Genomic DNA, 26,727 nt, shown 5'->3' on the forward strand with positions numbered 1-26,727 from the left:
TTACTCCCTCTCAACGTTTTTTTGAAATTTAAATGGTAACGCATATATTATATTAACTTTTTTAATTGAGATAATGTACTAGAAATGTTGACTGGTCGTTAACCAGTTTTGGAAAACTATTTTTAAAGTTATACGAGTTTAAAAGTTTGGATGAGACATGGGAGGGGAAGTTCTATTGGGAAATGCGTGCAGATAAAAAGAATACTACATTTCACCTTTCGTCTTGCCCTGAACTTAAAACTTCAATAACTTCAAAAATAGTTATTCAAAACGACCAGTCAACATTTTTAGTACATTATTCTCGATTTAAAAAATTAATGAAATGTATGCGTTACCATTTAAATTTCAAAAGTAGCTATCAAAAAAAATAAGTTGAGAAGGGGTAAAAACAAAAAAAATGGTGATAAATTGAGATTACATTGCATAAAAACACTACATGAAAAAATTTAATTTCTTATTAAACCCAGTGAGATATTGAGTGGTTCACTTATCGTGAACCACTCAATTTGATAAGTTGATCACCTAGTATATATTTAACTTAAGTTTTTTCTTTCATTCGAATCGGTGTTGGCAATAATGGATTGGATGTGACCAGTGGCCACATCAGTGAATAGAACGTTCCAATTGTCTCGGTATATTTTCTGTTATGACGTTATGATATTATCTTTCTCTAATGTTAGATATTTTTATCGATCAGGCCATTAACCAGATACATTCACTTTTTTCTTTAGTGGGCGTAGTACTCAATAGGGGTTTAAATTGTTTCTTTTTGTAAAGTACTAAAAGCAACTAGCGGACAACATTCAAACCGATTGAATTTCCCCTACGTTGATCTTGGTCTGTCCATCATGGGTATTGTCATTTGTCAATGATTAAACATATATAAACAGCACTATCTACTAATTATACGACATCTGTACCATAAAACGTGTTTCCACTATAAGATCATACGACCATTAATTCAATTAAACAATTAAGTACTAGGCAAGTAAATATATTCACTTATTATCATTTTTAAAAGACGTATTTCGCAACAATAACGAGAATGCGGCAGTACACGTTCGTTTTTGTTAAACAAACTTGAATTGCGAATTTTGAAAATATTTTTTTAGATTCTGCTTTGCGATGTTCAGGTGTCAACCTAACTTAACCGTTTTAATAAATTTGAATTTTGTCACTCGAAACCACGGAAATTATAGTGCAACTCTGTCCCAACTGAACACATATAACATGAATCTGTACATTTTGTTAGTCAAAAACCTAATAAAAATATCAAAATTATAATAGGGTTCAAGAAATAGTTATACAGCTTGTAAAAAATAGATATTTTATTACCTTTCAGAGAAATATTCTTTTTAAACTTGTTTTTGTATTATGATTGTAATTTTGGTTCATCGTCGAGAGCTGTATTATTTAACATGAGCATATAATTGTGTATTTACATATTTTTACCCTAGGATTTAGTACCTTAGTGCACAAAAGGTAACGCCCACTAATTTCCAACATCTCTGTCATCCTATAGAAGTGATATCACTACAATTTTTCCAGACTAAAGAAATTTACACAGATATTTTACCTAAATGGTGTGCGCGATGGAAATAACGTCATACGACTCGTATAATAAATTATAGATTTTATCGAACCTCGTTATTTCAATAGAGTTCTATAATTATGTTTATTGGATTTGTTGACCGTTTAGAACCGATTTATCTTTAATTCAACAAGATGTAATTGATTAGGGCAATAGAATCCGACACGCAAAAACAAATTTGTCGTCGCAAAAACAAAAACCTTGGGTTTCCATCCAAAACTCAAAATAATAATAATCCATCTTATTATTTTCATTAGCGTTCTTCCATACTTTGTAGGTGACTGACGTAGTACATTCAAAGTAATATGTACACCGGTCTGTTGGGTGTAATAACTGACGATAAAAAAATTGTATACTAATTTTAGTTAGGCACAGCTTTGTTGTGTGTTTTGGTTCACCGGTATTTTAACTTAGATTAAAGGGTTAAAAAATATAATAACACTATTATATTATAATATGAATAACAAAAGAGAACTCATTCGGTAGCGACAAGAACCTCCGATACCTCCGGCGACAAGAAATTCGAGAGATGATTTTGAAAAATGTATAACCTTAACAAACCGTTCCGCTGTTTTGGTATTTTTAATATGCGACAACAAAAAATAAAAAAGATAAATAATGAACCTTGAATAGCTACACATAATGGACCGATGGACGGATAAGTAATATCGTTCGGTCTGGGCGACGTACAAGGTCGAGGAAAATAAAATGATAGTCACCGTGACAGACGAAATTAACCGTTCAGTGAGACACATTTGTGTAACCTCCAGTATAGTCAACGCTTTTACAGTTTTAAGTCGTTTCAGGCGGTTTATTGATGTTGTTCATCGAGTTTATGAGCTCATATTTATTCCTTTATATACTATTTGAAACTATACAATTCGTTTGTTTTAAACGTCCATCGACCGTTCACCTATGTCCAATATACAGTAATACGGTTTCCGCATTGAAGTAAAAATGGTCAGATCCAATTCAAACCTTTTGAAGATTTTTTTTCTATTGAACGTATACATTTGTTAGACTTTTGAGCAGTAGGCCACCTGGATCTTGAGATGCATACAAAGTAATAACAATACTAGGACATCGATATTGCCGAACCGTGTTTTTGGACAACATGATGTAATAAAAATAGCATATCATAATAAATATAAACACAATAAATAATGACAACCGTAGACAATTTTTTTTTTAATTTAGTAGAACTTCAAATCAGTTACAATCATATTAATTATAACAATACTAGAATAGTGCTTTGATTGTATCACAAGACGTTTATTTAAAGTAACAGGACGAATTTTAAGAAAAACTACTTGTATAGAATTTGGATTCAATTTACATAAAACACATTTTAATAGATGCGACTAAATTCTCGATAAATAATATATTTATAATATACATTGTATACACTATATCGCGGCTCGCCTTTATTTATGCTAATGCAGAAATTGTTGGCATTGGTAGACAGCAAAATTTGTAATGTAAATATTTCACTCTACTTAATTTATACTTTATGTACGTTACTTAAACTTTACATACCTATCTGTAAAACTATAATCGTGCCTCAGTCCAGTAATATTATTATCATTCATAACACAAAAAAAATCTTCTTTGTGTACATATAATATATTGTATCGCCAGACATCATCGTTCCATTGAGATTTTCCATCTGTATTTTTAATAAAAGACACTGGAGTTTAAACTCTATTTATTTTTATTGTTACTATTATTTATCCATAGATAAATAATGTCGGTCGATGACTCTATAATGATATTAAAAAGAAACAAATTTTTAACAAAGTAATTTAAAATTCATTAATAAAAAAATCTACAAATCTTATACATTTGGGATTTAAACTATTTTGCAGCTAAATGGTAATACGTACCTATACACATACCTTACTGCAGTTGTAATCATTTTAGAACAAGAAGTCTCATTAGATTTACAATTAATTTATACATTTAGTAATTGTGTAGATGATTTATGAACACAATAAATTTAAACATCTATTCATATATGCATAACGTATAAGACGAATAGTGCACGCGGCATAACAAATAATATTAAGTTAATATAATCAGTATAATTCCAACAAATGTAACCAACATGCATTTGTGTATGTATAATTTATATTAAAATTCTACCATTTTGGATTGGTTCAATAAAATTTTAATATTTATATATTTTTATTTCTTAAAGGGATTGCATGCGGTCTGTTTTTAAGGAGTTTTGTATAGGCAATATTTAAGAAATAAGTGGTTTCAATAAATTTTGATCATGTCAATTAATTTACCGGTTAATTTGTACAAGCTTCAAAGGTATTATTTTGAATTATAATTGTTATAATATAATAATAATAATATATAATATAATATTTTAATTGTTTCTATGAGTAACAGCTTTTTTGGTTTATTTTAGACCAAAAAGCCAGACAACATTTCGATTACATAAGATGATTTAAGTTCAATTCTCTAAAGCGGTTTGAGTTCTTTGACTACTTTACTATGTCATTTAGGAAGCCGAATTTTCATTTAAAATTTTCAATTTAAAATTTTAATTAAATAAACTGAATTTGCAATTTTTTTTACATAAAAAAGCAAAAAATCAAAAATCTGTTTCCTACACACCTAGTAAAGTTTCCTAAGAACTCGTATATCTTTACAGAATTGAAATCTGATTAACTTAAGTGTTCAAAATGTTGTCTGCCTTTTTGGTCTAAAACGTTAAAAAACAGACCGCATGCAATCCCTTTAATGGACATCAAATCAATTTCGTTTATATTTTACATGACAGACAATATGAATTTGTTCATACGTGGTTAAATGAATGGAAATTGACGAAGCTTAAATTTTTCAAACCTAATTTAATTTATTGGTCGACCCATTTAACCCTTTAAAACACCTATGACAGACTAACCTCAAAGTCAAAAATCAATTTTCAAAGTTCACCTCTGTGTTGAGGCCACTACTTACAACTGTTTTAAATTTCTGTTGTCTACGTGAAATAGTCTTTGAAAAAAGTGTATGATAAATTCTAAAAAATAAAACTTGTTCTACAAACTCATAATTACTTTTTTTTATTATTTACAGTAGGGTGATAATATTACATATTGTAAATTTAATTGCTATTTTATATTTTAGTATTAAATCGGGTTCAGCTCATAATGCACCGAAGCATACGTTGTCCATTTTCACCACTTCTGCTAATTTGGGGAAGGGGCGTTAAAAATTAAAATAAATGGGGAAAATAAGTAGGTGCTTGATTATTTTCATAACTCATAGACGTGAATATTAAAAAAATAAATTAAAAAATTGTACCCAAAAAATCACATTTACATGTTTTACTCCATTCGCTTAAAATTATTCCACTTGACCCTAACAAATACTACTTGTTAGTACGAATGCTTAAATATTACCGTTTTATACCGAATTATCATAGATAGTATTAGTATATTATAGAACAATAATGGCAGTCTCTATTATCCAAAACTAAATTTTGGATGAGGTTCACCTGCAGTAACGTCAAACTTCCCAATAATAAAATAAATACGAGTTAACATTGGCATCTGCACAAATGGGTTCGTTTTACTTTTCTATGTACTCTGAAACTTTGTTATCGGAAACGATAAACTGTTTTGAAAACAACTTTTAACATTATACGACTTTTTTTATTCCCAGCTGTTTAGTCATTAAATAGCTGCCAACTAGAAGTACTCTCGTCGACATCGTTAAAGTTCTATGTTCTATGACGTCCAAATACAATTATACAATTGTACGATAAAACAATCTGGCATTTCTATTGTATAATACTAATATAATCTGCTACATAATATAGTATATTATATAAAAGGTTCAAATATTTATTTTTTAATATCTCTTTACTCTACTGAAAATTATAATAGTAAGCTAACTAAGGTCTATTCAATAACCATTTATTATATTACATCATGTATTCAACCATAAGAAGTACTCAGGTAGGCTTAATTTCAATAGTTAACATAAACACAGTTCAGTTCTCAAATAAAAACATTTTTAGAAGACTTTTAAATAATTTCAGCAGATTTAATCTCCCCAAGCCCTCTTGTGATCTTAACAACGTATATACAATACTAATTCAAACTAGATGATCACCACTAAATGCTTGCGGTATGTTTTGATACTAAATAGTAAATATAGTACAGAAATTATAGGTATCTAGTATATTATAGTATAGGTCGACGTATAGTAATGTAGACTATTTTTTAATTTCTCCATAATAAGCCTTATGTACGTGTTGACGTATAATTGGGTTATATTTAAGGTAGAAAAGAGGGGGAGGGTTGGTTTCAAACGAACGAGTACAGTTTTATGGTTCAGCTTTATGAAAACGAGTAACATTGCGACGTTCGTCTTGGGCTATGGATAATGTATTTTAACAGTGGCTCTATTGCTATGATCACTTATAACAAAATCAGTGAAAAACGATAATCTCTTTCTTCGACCATATAAATGTATACTGCGAATATAAAACATTTCTTTACGGACGCGCGCGCGCGTATGTGTGTGTGAATAATATATTTATCTTCTTCATCTTCCTAGTATTGGAAAAATTAATGTTTAGTCAGACGTTTACAAGTCTTACGAAAGTAATGAATTCTGTCTGTACGACAGACGATTTCCAGACATTTATCATGCAAAATAAAGAATAGGGAAAAAATTGGCCTGACGTGGGTCGCATATTCGGTTTTCTTTCAATGAGTTTTCTTTTTAATGATAGATTACTCAGCAGTAGTTTCTTTATTCGATCTAGACGGTCACATTCACATTTCATAATAATAATATTTTCACATTATGTTATTTATACTAACAAATAGTAGGAATCGTCAATCTCGTGTATTATAATACTGTATTATTATTTTATTATTTGTAGACAGTATACGAAAAAAAAAATAGTGCAGAGAGGAAAAGACAAATCTAATAATGTTCAATGATGTAAAGGTACTATTTTGTTTATTTTTAAAAAAATGTTGTACGAAGACAAATAAGTTTTATAAATTATTTAATAGATATTAAACGGACACTAAAATATTTGAAACATTCCGAGAAAATCTAAAAGAAAGTTAATTATTTCCAATATTCTGCACTTTCCACATTTGATGTGAAATATATCAACAATATATGAACTATATTCGCTTCAAAGCAATACATACACTTGAACGATTGTAATAAATAATAGTATATTATGCATGAATAATCAGATAATAATAAATATTACTTACTTCTCAGTACTTGATAATAATGAACGAAAAATGAATAAATACATCCGTATGAGAACGTTCCGAGCAACTAAAAATCAAAAACAAAAAACATTAATATGAAATTTACAACAATAAATCCGTGTATAAAGTAACAAGGCATACAGCAGTTGTATCATATCACTAGTCTAAGGTAGAAAAGAGGAGAATGGGTTGATATCAAACGAACGAGTACAGTTTTGTGATTCAGCTTTATAAAAACGAATGCATTGCATCGTTCATCTTGGGCTATGGATAATATCTTTTATCGATGGCCCTCGTTATATGATCACTATATTAACAATAACAGTGAACAGTGGTAATCTCTTTTTTCGACCATATAAATGTATACTGGATTTTTTGTTAGACTATAATGTTCACCATCTACACGATAGACATTATGGTTTATGATTTAATTAATTTACATTTTACGTTTCCAATATAATAATTATTACACAGGTTAAAATGTATTTTACAAATTTTTTGTAATACCGTTTGTATTTAGTTGTTTAACTAATAATAAACACTAAAATAGGCCACACACTACCAACAGAACATAATGGACATAAATATTAACTTGAATTAGATTAAACGATCATTAAACGATGTAGTTTTAAAAAACTTCGTTTTGTGTTTTACGTGTTCCCCTATATATTTATATTATAAACATGTAAAGATAGATTCAGATTAAAGCATAAAATAATACTTATCCTCCTTTAGGGAGATAAATATGGCCAGTTAAACATGCAATGTGTATTTTTTAAACGTAATTTTAAACACGATCAAATATTATATTACACGTGGATGCTCAATAATAACTATAACTACAGGGTAAAAGTTGATATATAATTGATCATGTTAGTACCAAAAATAAATTATAATACACAATAACTTATAATATATTATTGTTACAAGGTACTATTCAATATTTTAATTCATAGAATAAAATATTGAAAAAATAAATGACAAGACATCGACGTTTTTAATTATCGTTTGAAGTATCAATTAATAAATAATTGTACCGTATCCAAAAAGTAAAAAATGGATTTTATAGTTTATAACTCAACGATGTATAATTGTATGTTGCATACTTGTATAATTTATATAAAATATAAATTGTATGCTTATAGTTGTTCGGTTAAAATGTTTAATTTATTTTTTAATTTCGTTTAGATTTAATACTTATCCAATTTTAAATAGCAAGCGTAACGTATCCATCTTTTTTAAAATATTCGTTTTCATAAACACAAGAACTTTCATAATAAATTATTTGATGTCATGACGTCTAGGTTAATATTTAAGCAGCCCAAGTGCAATAAATATTATTATAAGAAATGCAAATATTAAATATTTTAGACCGTTTTTGAGAATGTAATGTGCTATTAAGTGTGTAATTTTTATGTATACAATAATAATAATTATATTTATTCTATTAACATTACTCAACCGTAGTTGTTTTCAATGTTTTAACATATAAATCCATTACAAAAATCTAAATACATTTAGCGGTTTTAGTTTTCAAAATAACATACCGAATCGATACTAAAAATATTTCCAGGCATTTTTAAGGTTGCTAACAAACTAAATACTTTCAACTTATAAGTGCACATTAATTCTGTCAACAGTCTTTCATAAAAAATTATAAAATACTTTACAACTACAATGTTTACATTAATTTACACTAGTTAAAATAAGTATAACAAAAAAAATGTTCAGAAGTGATTATCTTAACCAAACAACTATAAAAGAGGGAACAAAGTTTAGTATGATAGTAAAGCCAATTTTCAAACCTCATTTCTGTAAATACCTATAATAAGTTTTCGTCAACTTGCAATCAATTGTAAATAGTTTACATAATACTTAAACACAGTATTTATAGGGTATACATTTAAAAGTTTTTAATCTTCATGTTACAAGTATAACAATATAATAACTTCGCAAAGGCGGTTGTTTAATCGATAATTAATTAAAACCATTTATTAGTGACCGAATAAAAATCCAAATAAAACTTTTCCGTTTTACGTGGTGATTAAATAATATTTTTATAACCTATTTATTCATATTATTACAAAATTTCTTGCACCGCTGCTTGCGCTTTGTTGCTGTAATGTTTTTCATTATTTTTACTTACCATATTTAATAGGGCGCCGCTACACACCCATAATTTATCCACGACAATGGTGTTGTGGTGGACAAGTATATGAGTGCGGTATTTACTGTAACCGTATGCAATTTTTACAATGCATAGAGAACTTCATCTATGTCGTGGCGTTTTTCGTTTTGTGATAGCATAAACTCAATCAAAATTATTCATTTGTAAAGATCCATTATTTTTTTCAGTTTTTCATTTATTTATAAACAAATATTTAGTGTACAAATAAAAAAAAAATGCTACGGCATAGATAAAGTGCTTCTCTATACATTGTGAAAATTTGGTTAATCTACTGTTAATACTGCCCACACATAATTGTCCAGCGCAAAACAGTTTTGATAGGGAAAAAATTGTAATTTATCATATTAATAGGGAAACTGTGTGATAGTCTGACAAAAAAAAAAAAAAATACCATTAAAAAAAAATCTTATAACTGTATTGCTAAGATGAATAGTATTGACGTACTATATAACTACTAATTTAGACAGTTTTTCTTTATTTTCATTCGTGTTTTAACACATCAACATTCTGGTCGTATTTATTCCTTTGAAGTTCTAAATCGGTGCCAAAAAATAAACTGTAAGACTGTCGTGAAGAAGAAGGCAATTTAAACTTGGAATCTTCGACGGAATGACTTATTGTATTTAAGAATTATTGGTACATTTTAGCTCTTTCGGATAATAATTGCGTTTCATAAGGGAAATTGAATAGAACTCATTAGGGGTCTGTTTGAAAAAAAAAACCATTTCGATTCTTAGTTTCCGTGCTTTATTATAATTACACGATTTTCGAAAAGCTAAAGTTGTTTAAAATGAATACAATTTATATATTATAAGTATAATACAATTGTAATTATTGGCTGTATTAATGTTATCGCATACTTATTGGATACTGTAATTAGTATGATGGAAACGGGTATGCCGTTTTTGTTCCAGCACTCCGTTTCTAAGCACATTAAAGCCGTAATTAATGCGAAGTCTTTAATTATTACCTAGCTATTTGTCGATGACGGTGTTCGAAAAATTAATTTAAAATTAAATTAATTAATTTCAATTAGCCAATTTCGCAGGGCAGTACAACCCAGGGAAGGTCTTCAATCAGGAGACCGGGTAATACAAGTAACAACACTGTCTGACTGTTTTATAATAAATAATAGCTACCGACAAGGATGTATGAGTAAATACCGAGAAGTCGCGTCATGTAAGTACAATAAAACATTTCGTTAGGTCCGTGATGATGTATAGGAGAATAGGGTGGCAACGAAGCCAATTAGCAAACCTAGCAGTCACGTATTTTGGAATGTGACTTTTTGCTCCTATTGTTGCCTTCTTGCTACATTTTTATTAACAGCACAATTTGTTCTTTATGCTTACCCATGCTTAACGTATGAATTTATTATTTCATTTTAATTCGAATTTTTCAGCAAGTTTAATGTAGATTGAATTCGATAAGACTACGTTGCTATAATTTGCCTTAACGGATTAAAAATACAACGACGCTTGACGAAAGTATTTCAATGATAAAAGTCCGAGACATAAATAGCTATCGTTCGGAATCAAACGCACTTGACGAAACACAATCGTGTTAAATATAAGCTGAAATAAACTTCTAAACAAAAAAATCAATGATCAATTAAGTAGCATAGAAAAGATACGACCGACTATTTTATTGACTATCGTTGATAAAGGTTCAATTCAAAGAAGCGAACAAATAAATTCGAAGATAGAAAGTGGTCATTGAAAACTTTGACAAGGGATATTGATTGTGAGATGGCTTATATAGATTGTTTATTTGTAATTCTTATTGCAAAATATTTGTACAATAAAATAATTTTCTATTTTAACTAAAATATGCAAATAATGTAAAAGATACGTTATAGTTATCATAGCCATTAAAAGTATTATCAGATCAAAATGCAACTGGTGAATAACGTAAAAAAATGTACCTATTGTATTTATAAAGGTAGACAAACAAGCTAAATACAGCGTTATAACGTTATACTTAAAACATTGTGCGTGAAAGTTGAAGCAGATTTTTTAAATATGTATAGTTACCATTTGAAAAAGCTAATTTTTTCACATATTATTGTTTATTGTGAAGTTTCAAACTAATTAAACAGTAATTTTTGTTTATATCAATTATAAAATTACACTTATATTTCATCTGCTTGAGCAGTATCTTCATCTAAATGTAAACAGTAAAATTGACTTTTTATTTATTAGCTACTTTATTTTAAAACTATTTTACGTAATGCATTTAAATCGTTAACGGTTGGTAATATGTAAATCCATCCTTGGGGGAAGCGGTCAAGTGAAACTAAAGATCCAGACCTCATATTAACTTGTAAAAAACTTAATCGCTAAACATTGTACATTGCAATTATAAATATTTTTATTGTTTATTTTATAGTTTACTTAACAAATTCATTATTGACCCTCTGGTTTTTTATGCGTCTCATAATATTTTCAAAAAACAGCTTACAAAAATTAAATGGCTTTATCAAATTGTATTCATTAGGAGTGTAATTGTAAATAATTGTAATTCAATATTTGCAATAAAATAATTTAAAAATTTTTATTTTATTTATTTTATTTACTAACTTTTAGTTATAAAACGTTCTTTTACTACACAATTAAACAAATAATTTTTTTTTCTATAAAAAAACACATTTACATTTGCTCCGTTCATCTACATTCTACAATAATTACACCCCCATATGACTCTAATTAATATAGTCTGTAGACAATTGAATATATATACTCGTTTATAATACTAGTTGTGTTTTATCCTTCAAATAACTCCAAAAGCAAACTCATAAAAACGCAACTGTGCAATTAACTATGTGGACCTGAAAAATTGGTTTCATTTGACATTGCATGATTTGGTAGTGTCCATTACCAAACTGATACGCCTCTATAACTGATCTATGACATACTCTTAAATTACCAAAATTCGAATTCGGTTATTTTACTGAAAATACGTAAGAATTGCCTAGTCTGATCCGTCGAAAACTTAATTTTTTTTTGGAGTTGAGTTATATTATATAACGTTTTTTTAACCAACTGCCAACAGAACAACAAACTGAAAACAGTTAATTTCTTCAAAACTTCAAATGATGTCTTATTCACTACAGTTTTAACTTTTAAGAAAAATAAATAGTTACAACACAAACGAACCCTGAATTATTTTAACAACACATTTGGTCAACGGCAAAATGTATCATTGCCCCAATCGCAAGAAAGAGAGATTTATTTAATAGGCTTCAGCGTAAATAATTTTATACAATAACGTTTAAAAGTTATAGAAGGAAATTTTCAAACGACGATTATAATAATACATTTTTGGTAATAAGTTTAAACGATACGATTTTTATACCAAATCGATATGATTGAGCACTCTAGTCTCTAACAATACTCAATAGAAAAAAAACATCATTGTAACCCCATAGTGATGGTAACAATAACGTTATAAAAACCATTAACACAAACTGTCATATAGGATTTAAATCAACACCCGGTTTGGGTACCAAATCGAATGTGAAAAATATATTAATGTAAAAAAAACGATACTCAAGAGGTGGCGGTAAAGCGTTTACAGAACGGTCGCTAAATGTGGTAGTACCGTCGGGGTCCTAAAGAGACCTACCCCACCAAAACAACCACAAACTACCTACCAAACACACGTGTGCGACGATGCTATTTACAAAAAAAATCCACGATGTAAAACGTTTTGGGAATAGCCTGGCCTAGTGTCGGATTGCTATTAATCATAATATCTAAAAGAAAACTATGGTCTATGACGTATTTATAATGAAACAATACAAGTACGTCTACTCACTTTAGTAACCGCTACCCATATTACACGACACGCAATAGAGCAGTCAATAAATGTCGAAGAAGTTATACTAATTTATTACTCAAAATGACAATGCATAAAGTCAAAAAAGCAATAAGTATTATATTTGTATAAGATTTAAAATTAATAGTTTTATAGACGTTCATTATTAAAAATAATTATTAATATATTAATTATTTATTAAAAAATACAAGTAAAAGGTTTTTTATTTTCATCCACATATATACTTTGTCTTGTTGAAAAATACTATATTTTGCCCTTTCTTGGTTGTTTAAACACCGTATCTAATCACATAATACCATTAGACTTTATTTTTAAACCATAAACTAAATTATATAATTTAATTATTATTAAGATTATAATTTTTAACACTAGTTATTGAAGGTTTTGTGGTTACATAAGTCTAGGTTATTGTGACATAGTCTATAACCCGAAATTGTATACTTATAACATATAACCTATGCGTATAAGGCGTCTACAACAATTAAGTTGTGGATTTTATTTTTTTTTTTAAAACCGATGTGTTTAATAATTATTATTGACTTAATTAAATTTTATACGCCGTCAGAAATAATGTCCAGGCTTGTATCTTATTGTAAAATAGTGATAATATTAGTTAACAAATATGATATCATTAATAAAACCCCAAAAATACATTTAGTTTTTATTATACATGCATGCAATGCATTAAGCTCAGCGTGAACTATTAGCCCGCAGCGTGTGTTTGGACGGTGAATTTGGACTCCGTCAGGGCGTAGCCGGACTCCGCAGGATATGCCTATTGCCCAGCCGTTATTAATGATGATGGTCAAGATCAGACATGTCATCAGTGAGACGGCATAAAAAAAAATAACCGACCGCTCAATATTACAGATAGGTACCTGACAAACGGAGTATAAGGATTATTAGGAATGTACAGAGGTCGGCTCCTATTATAATAGTATAACCTCACTAATGATAGTGAAAAGATGAGATACCTCAAATTGTATACATAAAATTGTACCTTCTTATATTTAGAATAATATTGTGATGCCAAGCTGAAACAAAATTCCCACGTGTGAATATTTATCTCTGTCTAAGCAGTAAGCACACAGAATAGATAACTTAAAATAATAAGTTCCACGGTTTGCCCACGAGGAGCGCAAGCAGTATCTCACTTTTACATATTTAATGATAAGAACTCTTGTGGCCGATTTTTCATAGCTCGTTATGCTGAGGGCCACGAGAGAACGACCGTGTGCAGAAACTAAAACGCATTTATCTCATATGCGCCTGCGCAAACAGTAGTAATGCGTTTTAGTTTCTGCATATTGTCGTTCTCTCGTGAGCCGCAGTGTATATATTTTAACATGATTTTTTAAAAATATTGATAAATAATAATATATTATTATATTACAAATTCAGCATAAATTAAAATATTTTATTGTTTAACTAAGTTAAATATTATTATAATCTTACAGGTATAACATGCACATACTAATTTGAAAATTGATAAAATTGTTTTACCTTACCTTTATCACATTACATATACACTCAGTTTTACACGAAATGTTACATATTTTTTTTAATTTAAATAACTGGATACTTATTAAGTACGTTAAATCAAAAATTTAAATCTTAAAATTAACTTGAATTAACTTTTTATTGCGTTAACACCATGCCTCTCTCATATTAAAAAATTGCACCATCTATTGTACACATTTTGTAATACGAATATTATAAATCATTTGTTTAACACTATAAAGCAACTCATATTTCAAGTATGCGAATATGCCAAGTGTTATTATAAAAACAATCAGTTAACTTAAAAAAAAAACTGGCATATTTTAACAAAATATCTCTACGGTAAGCTTTGTGTGTCAAACGTAAAAAAATATAAACTATTACTATAAACAAATATATAATTTGTTTCAGTATTATATTTTTTTAAATTGTTTTAATGAATAAAACTGAGTGTACTTCTAAAATGTATTAATTAACAGGGGGTGGTATGGTTTTGGCGTGGATTATATATGCTATAATATATTAATTATTAATATATTATATTATATAGAATATTATCATTGGTTACTATATAATAGATTTCACAACTCATTATTAGCGCTTATTTATACAACAAACAAAAATAGGCTAAACAGAATTTCCTTAGTAGTTGTACTACGTTTAATATGATATAAATCCTAGTTGTAATGGATAGATCGAAAAACTATATAACGTTGATCGTTTGTCTAAAAATAGTAATACATTTTTTTCTTGGCAAATAATACATTTGTGTACTTATCATAATATGTTTTAGCACAGTTATGATTTATTTGTTTTAAAAGCTAGACGAATTAGACGAAAAATAGTGCAATAACATTGCTGTCGAATAAAATTTAAATTTTGATACATACAGTCGTAAACACATAGGCTAAGCTAAAAATACGTTTAACGATACTATAACTTGCATTCTGTAAAATATAGACAACATCAATGATAATAGAATATGTATATTTTTTATACTTCATGACGAATTTCTTTTACATTCATTCGGTCCCTGTATATGCCAATGACCGTTAAGAATATTGAAAACTTGTTAAATAAAACAGCTGATGTAGTAAATTCTAGTTGCTCGGTATGTGTTTCGCTAACAGTGAATAAGCTATAGTTTATTGTTGAAAGTCCATATCATATGTCACGTAATCAGAAACCGTCTATGAAAAATCACCTTCATAAGCGTATATATTCCAGCAATAAGTTCACAAATGGAAAAAAAACGATTCCGGTGAATGTAATTTTATTAAATAACATTTATCGAATTCGTTAGTTCTGAGAATCCCTTATTGCAGCAATTGCGTCTTGCATTTCTATTGCGTAGCGTTTTTTAAATTAAATCTTATAACACGCACATTCAATAATTGTTTCCATATTTGATTCAAACGTAATAATATATACATTTATAAAAACATACACTGATAGGTAATCATAATAAATAATACATACGTATAAGAAAACATTTTTTTTAAGACAAAGATAATATAGTATTTTTTTTTTAAATAATTAGTTTTAACGACTCCCGTTGTAGAGTCTCACAATAAAATATTTCTGCAATTTTTTTTTTTGATTCCATTGTCTAACCGATTTGTAGTGTACGTAGAATTGTAAAATACAAAAATTGCTATAGTAAAAAAATATTTTTTTTTTAGTTTACGAAAAATCAAATTTTTAGAATCACCTATTGATATTGTGTAATAAATAAAGAACATACTTTATGGTCAATAATGTGGTAGTACAAAATAGTTTTAAACTGATCGTTTCAAATCCTACGTAGTCTGACAGAGTGATGCAAGGAATACATTTTCAAAATCGTTTTCATCTAACTTTAATGGAAAATCAGTTCTTCAAAAAATAACAATATATGTCATCCGATAAATGATCGGAAAGGAGTTTCAGTTACCATGACAGGAAGGCGCATAATAATAAAAATACAGTTGTAGATTGATAGACGGTGAACAGTATTCGTTTTAATATGCTAACATACCTTGTAAGTAAGAATAAGTAATGTCTACTTTACAAACAAATATTTGAGCGTTGCAAGTATATTATAATAAACGCTTAATCATCTCTGTAGACTTATAATTTATAAGTGTTAAGGTAGCAGAATTTTTTTATTTAAACAAAACAATATTTAAAAAATGTTAAGTAGTCATTTCCCGATAATAATAATAACTATAATAGAAAAAAACTAACACCAAATTTTAAATAGTGTTTGTTTATTTTTTAATTTCGTATAAAGAGAAGAAATAATTGCATTTAATGATTTCAATTATTTTTTATTATACCCCCATAAACTGTGTAGTACCGACATATTATTATAATGTTACTCTCAACATGCAATTCGTTTACATTACTATAAAAATCCTTAAAAGGACTTAAATACCAAAACGATCCAAAAAAAATACCCATCGATTTGGTATATTTTTTAGTTCGATTGGAGTTTTTAATAATTATTTCTGCGCCGCCGAGTATATACTACTTGTGTCCAAAAAAAACTCACCTACTAATAATTATCTCGGACTTAGTAGTATGCGCCGGTTTTTTGGGTTTATACTTTTACAGATTATAAAAGGTTTATTTTAGGATCAATTATTTTTTGTTGTAGGCATTTTCTTTTATTACCTATAAAAAATAGTATAGTTGTATACGTATATCTACTATAGAAAAAATACCTTTCCAGTACACTTTAAGACCTCACAGCTATAAAGTATAGACAAACATCCTATTGTTTTTATTTGTCCACGTAACCTAATTACAGCTTTTAACGAAATGTGGGCGTCAAAAACGATATTTTTATCCCCAATCATGATTCGCTTAAGGGTCAATAAAATAGTGTAAATTGGAAAACTATGTTATTTTTCTAGGCTATACTTATTGTAGTAAAAACAAGTACAATATACTGGTATATGAATTATTTGATGCGATTATTGCGAGTATCTACTAGCTAGTGCTAAATAATGACATATTATCACGACACACGAGGTTGTGCTCTAACAAAATTATTCGTATTGTTTATAGTGTTCGATTAAATTATTATTGTTCGATATAGTTAGTGGTAGTAATACGTACTAAGCGTCTCGTGCAAGGCCAAATCTACGAATCTATATAGTGTAGAAAACACCGAAATCGTTAAAAACAACCACTCGGTCTTACTTGGTATTCATAGTTTGAATTCCCACAGCGATAATGATGATGATTATGATTAACACTCGAAATGAATTCTACTTAGTGAAAGAGAACACTTCGTTTTCCGTTGTGTAATATTGATGACCCAAGTCGCATCATGTCTCATTCGTTGAAAGCATAACAAAATGTCATCGACAAGCGTTGTAAGAACAGATTTCTCGCGGTGATTTGGGTTTTTAAGTGATTTTGGAAAAATACATTTTTTTTTCTATTATACTAAAAAAAAATGTGTGATACCTTATATTAAAACTCACCCAAAATCGATCCTTTTTGTCTAAATTTGAATAAATTAAGCGTCTGAGTAAAGTGAACGGTCTACCTGTCAGCATAAAATATTATAATATTGTCTTACACTTTTCAACTAGTTTTCAATAAATAAACAAAATTTTTTTTTTTTTCGAGAACATTTTAACACAATATAGCCGGTAAGGTAATACCCTCTCCAGTCACCTCGAAAATGTATAAATGCGACTTTTTAAATTTTTATCTTTGTGTTAAGACGCTACAACAATAGTATTTATTGTGTGAACCGATATTAATATATAGTTGAAGACAATGTATTTTAATATTGAAAATAACACGATGAGAGGTCAAATGGATAACTTTTTCTGGTGACACACACATAAAAGTTCATTTATATAAGACAAAATTAAGTACAATTTTTTTCATCGTTCCTATTTAATTATCAGCAGTATTTAATCAAACTATAAAAGGTTATCGTCTTTGTTTTTTTTCTTCTGCTCTATTTTCATCAATAGCTGAGAAGTTATAACACACAGTAGAAAGCACAACAACTAATTAATACTTTTTTAAGTTTAAGAAACTATAGAAAATGTATATAGAACATAACACTGTTATATTTGTTAATGAAATATCACGTTATGTATGTAGGAAAAATACAAACTCCTTAATTTTATTAATAATATTATAACACGCGGTAAATGGAGCTTTCGATACATATTTTGATTTGTTGTTATTCCAGACATTAGCGAAACGATTGATAATTTTAAACCGTGAACGGTATTACCTTTAGGATGAACCGGTTGCGTTTGGTTGACTAAATAACATTACCGATTGGTGCCTTTGTGTTGGGCCTGTTACTTTTATATTTAATACAAATATATTTTCTAATTTTACTATTGTTATTATTGTGTTTTGTGGTCAGTAACCTTTCGACGACTAAACTGATAACGAAATGCATTGACAAAAAGACGCGTGTGCTTGTTGGATAAAAATACTGAATTTTTATAAAAATGTTTTATTGGTAACACTTCACGCCACTAGAGAAAGATTTAGACGGTTATTATGGATCTTTGAACGCAAATAATACAAATCAAAACTTTGCATAGGTCGAAGGACTTTTCCTCCAAGACCAAAAAACCTTATGACAAAAAGAAACACATACTTAAATTATATTTAACTTAGTGTGTTGTAATATTTTGTCATGTACACTAATTGCACGCCAGTTGCTTTTTACTCCATTATATCAATATAAAACATACTATGTCATATTTATATTAATTATAACATAATACTATAATATAAGTAGGTACTGTGTAAATGTTTGAAAATATTTAATGGATACATCCAATAAGGTAATATTTCTTATGTAAAACATAATTTTTAAATCGTTATTTTATTGAATATTACATTCTACATACATTTTAGTATAAATTATAATAATTAATTGGACAGTTAAAACCAGTAAATGGTTTGATTCCTATTAAACAGAGATTGGTTGTTGATTATTATAGTTTATTAAAGTTAATATTATATTGAATATTTTAGTTTTCAGAGAAAAATATAATTTTAGATAATGCTCACATTTTGATAATGATGTTAATACCCATCAGTATCAGTAGCTACTAGCTAGTAAATTAGCATCAGTACAATATTAAGATTTACTAAATGGTTTTGTCTACCAATTTAAATTGTTATTTCTAATATTATGTTTACATAGTAATTTATCAAAATACACTACTTCAATTTAAGAAATTACAAATGTTGAATAGTATATTATGCCCCAATAAAAAAAAATGTTTTTCTAGCTTTGCCTAATGAACAACTTTCAGAAGCAATGCCTCTGATTCAAAGTTTTAATTATGAATTTCGTTCTTAGAATAATATCATAATTTGTATAAACATAATATATACGCCCTATAAAATATAGATATTCTCAATCTGAGTCATATATTTAATTTGTCAATTTAATGTTATTTTATAATTAAACGCTTCCTCGAAAAGGCATTATCGTGGAAAATATAATAAAGCTATCAGGACAAATTGTGCCCTAAGGTATAACAAAAGCTTACAGAATGACACTGAAAATGCGCCACATAATAAGTAATGCCTTGTAGAACTAAACATTAACTATTGTTACAAAGGATGTTGGAAGGAATAGAGCGTAAAAATATTATAGGGATTTCATAAAATGTAGAAGTTATGTACATAAGTCGACGTTGCGAGTTATGGAGTCAGTACAAAGTAATACTAGGTAATTTTACTGTTGTAACTAAAAATGCATAAGTAATATGCATTTTTACATTTTTTCCTTCGTTATCTGTTTACTTTAAGAACAACGAACCAAACAAATATAAAACAAAGCGCCATTTGCTAAAAGCAAATAAGTTACCAATCCAAATGCGTTCAAAAGCTACTAAATCGCTTCTTTAACAGTAGCTGGTGTCTGGGATAAGGCTATAGTAATATGGTGTTTAGTGAGCAACTCTACTTCAATAAAAACATTAGGGAGGTAATACCGCATAATTAGTTGGAACGTGCAGACCACGTTTACTTATTGTTAGGGCATTTTCAAATTTAAATAGGTAATTTGGTCGGCACGTTTTTAATTAAATGTACACGCGTCCATCCTTTTGTTCGGTTTATCTTATTGTTTATACATGTTTTTTTATATATATTACGCACGAGTACGTCCTAATCAATGTTATAAATTATTATTGCTTATAAATTGTGGAGAAAATGCCGAAAACGATTTAATGAAGCTGTAATATGAGTTTTTTCAACAAAAAAGTGATTTTACTAATTCTAATAGTACTTTATTACATTCATTGGGTGCGGGAATAATATACAAAATTACAGTGAACGACATACATTATACAACAAACAAATAAACTGTGATGATAAAACGAAACTTTAATATTCTGTTAAATATGATTAATTGTAAAAAAATGAGGAAAATATAAATTATATTTATATATTATAATATTTTAATAAAGATAATCTATTATTTTAATTGGAATATTTTAACCCCAAGATGTGTAGGCCATAGGAAATTAAATAATATACTTTTGTTTCATTAGTTTAAAATCAATAACTCTAAAGAAAATTAATATTACTATTATCGACAGGAATATTGTTGACCAATATTTCCCTTAAACAAAAACACAACAAAACTGTTTTTCTCCGAAATTGATCATCATTATGTATGTACTAGACTAATCTGACGTAATCAATAATCAGGCATACATTAATCAATTATTGTTTAAATTTAATACCACAGTAAAACATATTATATGCCTTAAATAATTTAAAGAATAACACACATTTTCGTAAAACAAACTGTGTTCGTTGTACAATGATCTATGTATATGCATTATACTAAGGCAGAATCAAGTTATACCCTCGGAGCGCTTCTCATAATAAAATAATCGTAATTTTTTCTTTCTTACACCATTTGTGCGAGTCATATTTGATACTTTATAACGATAATATTTTATAGAAATACGGTTAAGAACTCCTTTCTTAAATGACCAGCCAACTGAGTACTTTTTTCAACAGAAGAAAAAAAACAATAAAAACGTAGTAAATAAAATGCCTCGATGAATTACATTTTGCTTCGAACCGTTGTTATGCTGTGTTTTAATGACTATCGCACAAACTTTTTTTTTGTCTCTCTATATTCTGTTATCCCTATAATAAATTCGCAGCTACCCTGACCGAAAGATATTGTTCTTTCGCGTATTAAGTAAATCTAAACAAAAAACACCAAGCGCGTAAACCCATAACATTGGTATATATATTTTTGAAACAAAATTTAATTTATAGTAATTATAAAACCATTATTGAATAGTCTTTTAAAAATAAAATAACTAAATCCTTCGCATTCGTTCATTGTATTCTGTATGTTATACAATATATGTATATTATCGTTAACGCAATTATTCGTAAACCAAATACCGAAGTTATTCATTTCAGCAAATAATATATAATTAAAAATAACAATTTTTATATGCCTAAAGAAAGTTGAATGCGTTAAAGTGCATTGAAGATGTATAGTTTGATAGCTCATTAAACATCATTAAGCGTTTCGTGGCTAGTCATTAAATGTATTAAGTATGTTTTGTGTAACCCGACATAAGAGTATTTTGTGCTAAACTTTTTTTTATTATTAATAATGATGTCAAATTAATTGACAATAAATAAATTCAATATAAATCATTTTTAAATTCAGTTATAATAATGAAATACATTTTAATCGACATTGTATTACGTGGAACAAAAATAATCATTATTATATATTTTTAAGGTATAGCGTTGGTAGTGTAGGTACTACGATATACAGCATAGCAAGCCTGCATAGTTTTTTCAAACGCAATACAGTCATTATGTTTATATTAGTGTTAAACTAATATATCACATTAGTGATAAACAACTAAATTATTTACTATTATAAAATTCAAAATAAAATATTTAATATTACGATAATGTTTGTAATTACCGAAAACATTTTTTAAACATAAGAAAGAAGAGGAGTTTTTTTACAATTAGCTGGTACAAACAACATATAAATAATTGTATATATTTTGAAATTGTTCAGGACAGCCAAGAGAAAATCTATTTCCCATTTACCACTACTGGCGGGAAAAAATGCGTTTTGTAATATCTTTATAGGTAATTGTCCGATTTTATTGTTTGATGCGCGAAAAGGTAAATAGATTTTCCATGAACAGCTTCCCATAAAAAACAATTTTTTTATAAAAAGTGGAGATACCTGGTTCTTGTTCTAGACATTTCAATTGGAGTAATTCATTAGGAGGAATTAGCTATAAAAACCTAGAAGTGCATTGACCTAATAAAAAAAAGGTAGTAGATGCTATAGTCAATACAAATGGGTATACCTTATGTTGAATACTCAAATAATAGTTTAAACTATTCGAATACGTCTTAATGTAGTTGAATCTTCAAAATTCGATTATTCAAAATATTATGGTTTGCAATAGATATGAAATTTTCTAATTCATGAAATGACAATTGAGTAATTCATTACTTAGTTCATAAATTTGAAACAGATATTTTAATGGTTTTATTTTCTGATGTATTATACTTTCATGGGTATTAAATGTATTTATAATATACACGAATGTATATATTAAATTGTGTGTAATGTGAACTTTATGAACTCTATAAAATTTGCCGAACACAGCAAAATAACAAATTCAAGAATGAAGTTCAAAGGAAAATGTAATAGAAAAAGAAAATTCTTGAATAGTACACTTACACGTGTAGCCAGGAATGTGTTTATAACGGAAGTATATATAATATTGTAATGATTTTTTCACGAAAGGTATTTAATTGGGATGACACATCAAAATACAACATGCCTTGACTCCCACACGTTTCAAACACCCAGCCCATTATGCACTTAACAACACTTAAGGTTTTTTTCTTTGAAAATAAAGGATCATCTTATGAATGGTGCTTCCCAGTCGCCATATTATTTTATAAGAATAGCGACTACCATAGTAGTATTGGCTTATAGTACATAGCTAGTAGCTACCCTACACAGCGCTTACATCTTATCTGCCTATATTATTTTTTTAGAGAAAAGTTTCCGCAATTAAAATTATATAGTTGGGCAAATAAACAGCAATAACCTATTTCTAATTATAATGCTGGCAGTGGTTAGTATTTGGATACTTGACTCGACATATTAGCACAGTAAAGTTAAATCAAAGGCAACAGATCTTGTGGTAGAGTTAAAATTATAATGTACCTAATGTTAAATTCAAGATGAAAATTCGTTAAGATAAGGTAACCTTACGTTTTATTCATAAGGGTCGAGCGAAGGTCATCACATTAGCAAAACCGATGCATACTAGTTGCCTCCCAATGATATCCGAATTCCATCCAAACGATCCTTTTTACGCCAGGTAAACAGTACAACGAATATTTATTTATTTTTATAGTTTTACATACATCGTATCGTTACTTGCAATCTGCATACTACCAAATTGTTCATTATTTTAGAATAATTATTCATAGTGTGTATTTTGCCATAGATGACTGATAGTAGTAATTGTAAAAATATTGTTAAAATAAAAATAACCATAAATTGAAATTATCAGTTGTCGTATCTAAGCGAAAATAATATATACGTTGTGTAATTGACAATGGGATTTCAACTCTCAAACGTGTACATAAAGAATAATTGTACACTTGTATTACGTTATTGTCGTCGCGGCCTTTTATAAAGCATGTATTTAGTAATTAGGAGTATCTACAGTTAGGTTTTTGTTAGTTTTACAGTTTTTATTTTGGATTAATCGTGTTATTTTTTCATATAATACTCTTTGTTTATGTAGTACAAGTATACCAATAGACTAAAAATATTAACAGCCTACAATGCTCAAACCTATAATAATTATTGTTCTTTAATATTACTTGTTTAAATAAGGGCTGCTCGAAAACTCGAGTACCTGCAATACGATTGGATCGTTCACGGGCGAGAGTTGTTAATTTATAATAAATATATTGATAACTGCACTATTTCAATAGTTATCTATTGAGATAGTACAATATTCAATGCTCTCACTAATATTACGTGCTATGAGGGTTCAACTAAAGAATTTTTCAATTTAACTGAACGTATGGAAATTTATCGTACTTCTAGAAGAATGAAAATCAAATAACGAGATAAACAGTCGATCAAAAAAATATTTATTCCTATATATAAAAAAAAAACTAGTGAGCAAAAATAACCGCATGCGTCAGTTTTGATAATGTAGTGTTTTATAATATCTACACAGTGTAGATAATAAAATATGCAACATAATTTCCCCTTACTCCGCATTAGCCGAAACGGAACGGAAAAAAAATGTAATATATTACAATATAATGTACCTAATACGATAATAAAACATAAAAAATAAATATAACGGTCTTACTTCTCTTAGACGGCGTCGTTAAAGGCAGTTCGCTTCTCGGTACGGTGTCCTTTTTTTGGTTTATTTACATAATAATACCTGACGTATATTAATAATAATAATATCTAAGTAGAACACGACTCGCGGTAACGGTAAACAATAGAGAAATTAATTTTTTGACCATGCTAACACGACACTATCGAGCGACAAAAAATTTATAAAAAAGAATTAAAACATTTTTTTTTAAACCGGATTAATTAAAAAAAAACTAAATAAATTAATAAAAAACGTTTACAGGTCGACGGACGAGTAATAAAGCACACGCTGACACTTGCGTCGCATAACACACAAATTATTTACATACAACGTGCATAAATAATATTTTATGATGCGGCGGCTGCGTCGACACACGCCAAACGCACGTGTATAACCGATGACGGACGCGGCAAACCGTCGCTAACGACCACTGGAGACCCACTGAATCCACGCCGCATCGCCGGTCCGCGGTATGTGTGTGTACGGTATGCCGCGTTTACAGATCACATCACGGAGGCACCTACAGCGACGGAGGCGACGTCGCGTCGGTGGCGCTGAGTGCCTGGTGTATCGGCCGATTCGTGCTCGCGGCACACTACCTCCTGTGCAGTGCTTATTACGTTATTGTTACGTACGCGACAACAACAATAACGAATGTATAATAAACAAATATTAAAAACAATAATAACAACAACAACAACAAGATCAGATTAATGACACGTCCAAGGCCAACCCGCGACACCCGGTTCGTATCGCCCGTCGTAATATTAGGAGGTACACGTTGGACTTTTTAGCAGTTGGGTTGCTTGTACTTATCATCGACATACCGTCCATTGGTCTACTTTCGTATATGAAATATATTTGTCTGGCCCAAACCTAGTACGGACTTACCGTTATTGACTGCTTGTTCAGCCTTACAATATCTTATTTATTTGTATTATTGTTTATTAATGGCAATACCTCTCACGAATCTTTTCAGTTGTTCAATGCCTTCTTGTTTCACTCATATTTGAAAATTGCCTTACCTCCAAAGTAAGAATATAAAATAGTACGTTCGGTTTAAAACTAATAATTGTTGTATTAGAATCGAGAGGGAGGGGGGGGAGGGTTGTAAATGGAGGCGGCAAGTGTAATGGTGGTAATTTGCAAGTGTAAGGTTTTTTTTATTGGACAAACCAACATCTGTCATGATTCATTAAATTATTATGTATTAAGTTAATAAATTATAACTAAACAATTATATTTTATTATAGTTGTATGGATTATCTCATGCAATACGGGATTTAAGACTATTTTCGACCATTTTCTAGGGTTTGGCGGGTAGTTTTACCAAAGAAAGGACCTTACACTAAGCAAGTGTAACCGAGAGAGCAGCGTTTCGTTTTAATGCTAAATTCACAAAATATTATGTTTTGATAGACTTAAAACACTTTTGAAAGTGATGACTCATTTATTATAATAAATAATTATTTCACGATAAAATCTTTTGTGTATTTTCTCTAATTGTTTAAATTTACGCCCATTTGACCCTTTCTTAATAATAATAATATTGATTTTCTTCTTACAGCAAAAAAAACCAGTTATTTTATAAAAAAAAACAAACATTAAGTTTTTCTCAAAATTTTGAAATTATATGTTATATACTTTCTATTACAATAATTATTTAATATATAAAAAGTAGATTTTTAGTTTTTTTTAAATGGAGTAAATAACGTTTTAGTTAATAACTTTAAAATAAAGTTTGATCGACTATTCGTAATTAAATAGTAGTTACAATAAAACCTTGAAAATAAAATGCTTATACCGTAGTGTATCTAACGCCAATGCCTTACACCGTCTCGTCATTATATGGACATTATTCACGGTGCCGAAAATCGTTGTACCGACACTTACTCAAAAAGACACGTCTACTCCAGCCAAATAATATGTTCTTTGTTG

General features: G+C 28.7%; 1 protein-coding gene across 2 annotated transcripts in view; it reads right to left on the reverse strand.

Moving 5' to 3' along the window:
- The window catches only part of LOC126838713 (uncharacterized), a 137,118-nt gene extending 111,876 nt beyond the window's left edge, over positions 1-25,242 (reverse strand). For both annotated transcript variants that reach the window (XM_050573364.1, XM_050573363.1), the window contains exons 1-2: positions 24,775-25,242; positions 6,847-6,913 (exon numbers count right to left, since the gene is read on the reverse strand). The gene's annotated coding sequence lies outside the window, so the exon portion shown is untranslated. The remainder of the gene's footprint in view (positions 1-6,846; positions 6,914-24,774) is intronic.
- Positions 25,243-26,727: the final 1,485 nt, after the last annotated feature.

Source organism: Adelges cooleyi, unplaced genomic scaffold, assembly GCF_023614345.1.
Source record: "Adelges cooleyi isolate 19-005CV unplaced genomic scaffold, UGA_ACOO_1.1 ACOO_flye_CR_arks_rails_tigmint_CR_PRNA_30, whole genome shotgun sequence".
In the NCBI taxonomy this organism is placed as follows: Eukaryota; Metazoa; Arthropoda; class Insecta; order Hemiptera; family Adelgidae; genus Adelges; species Adelges cooleyi.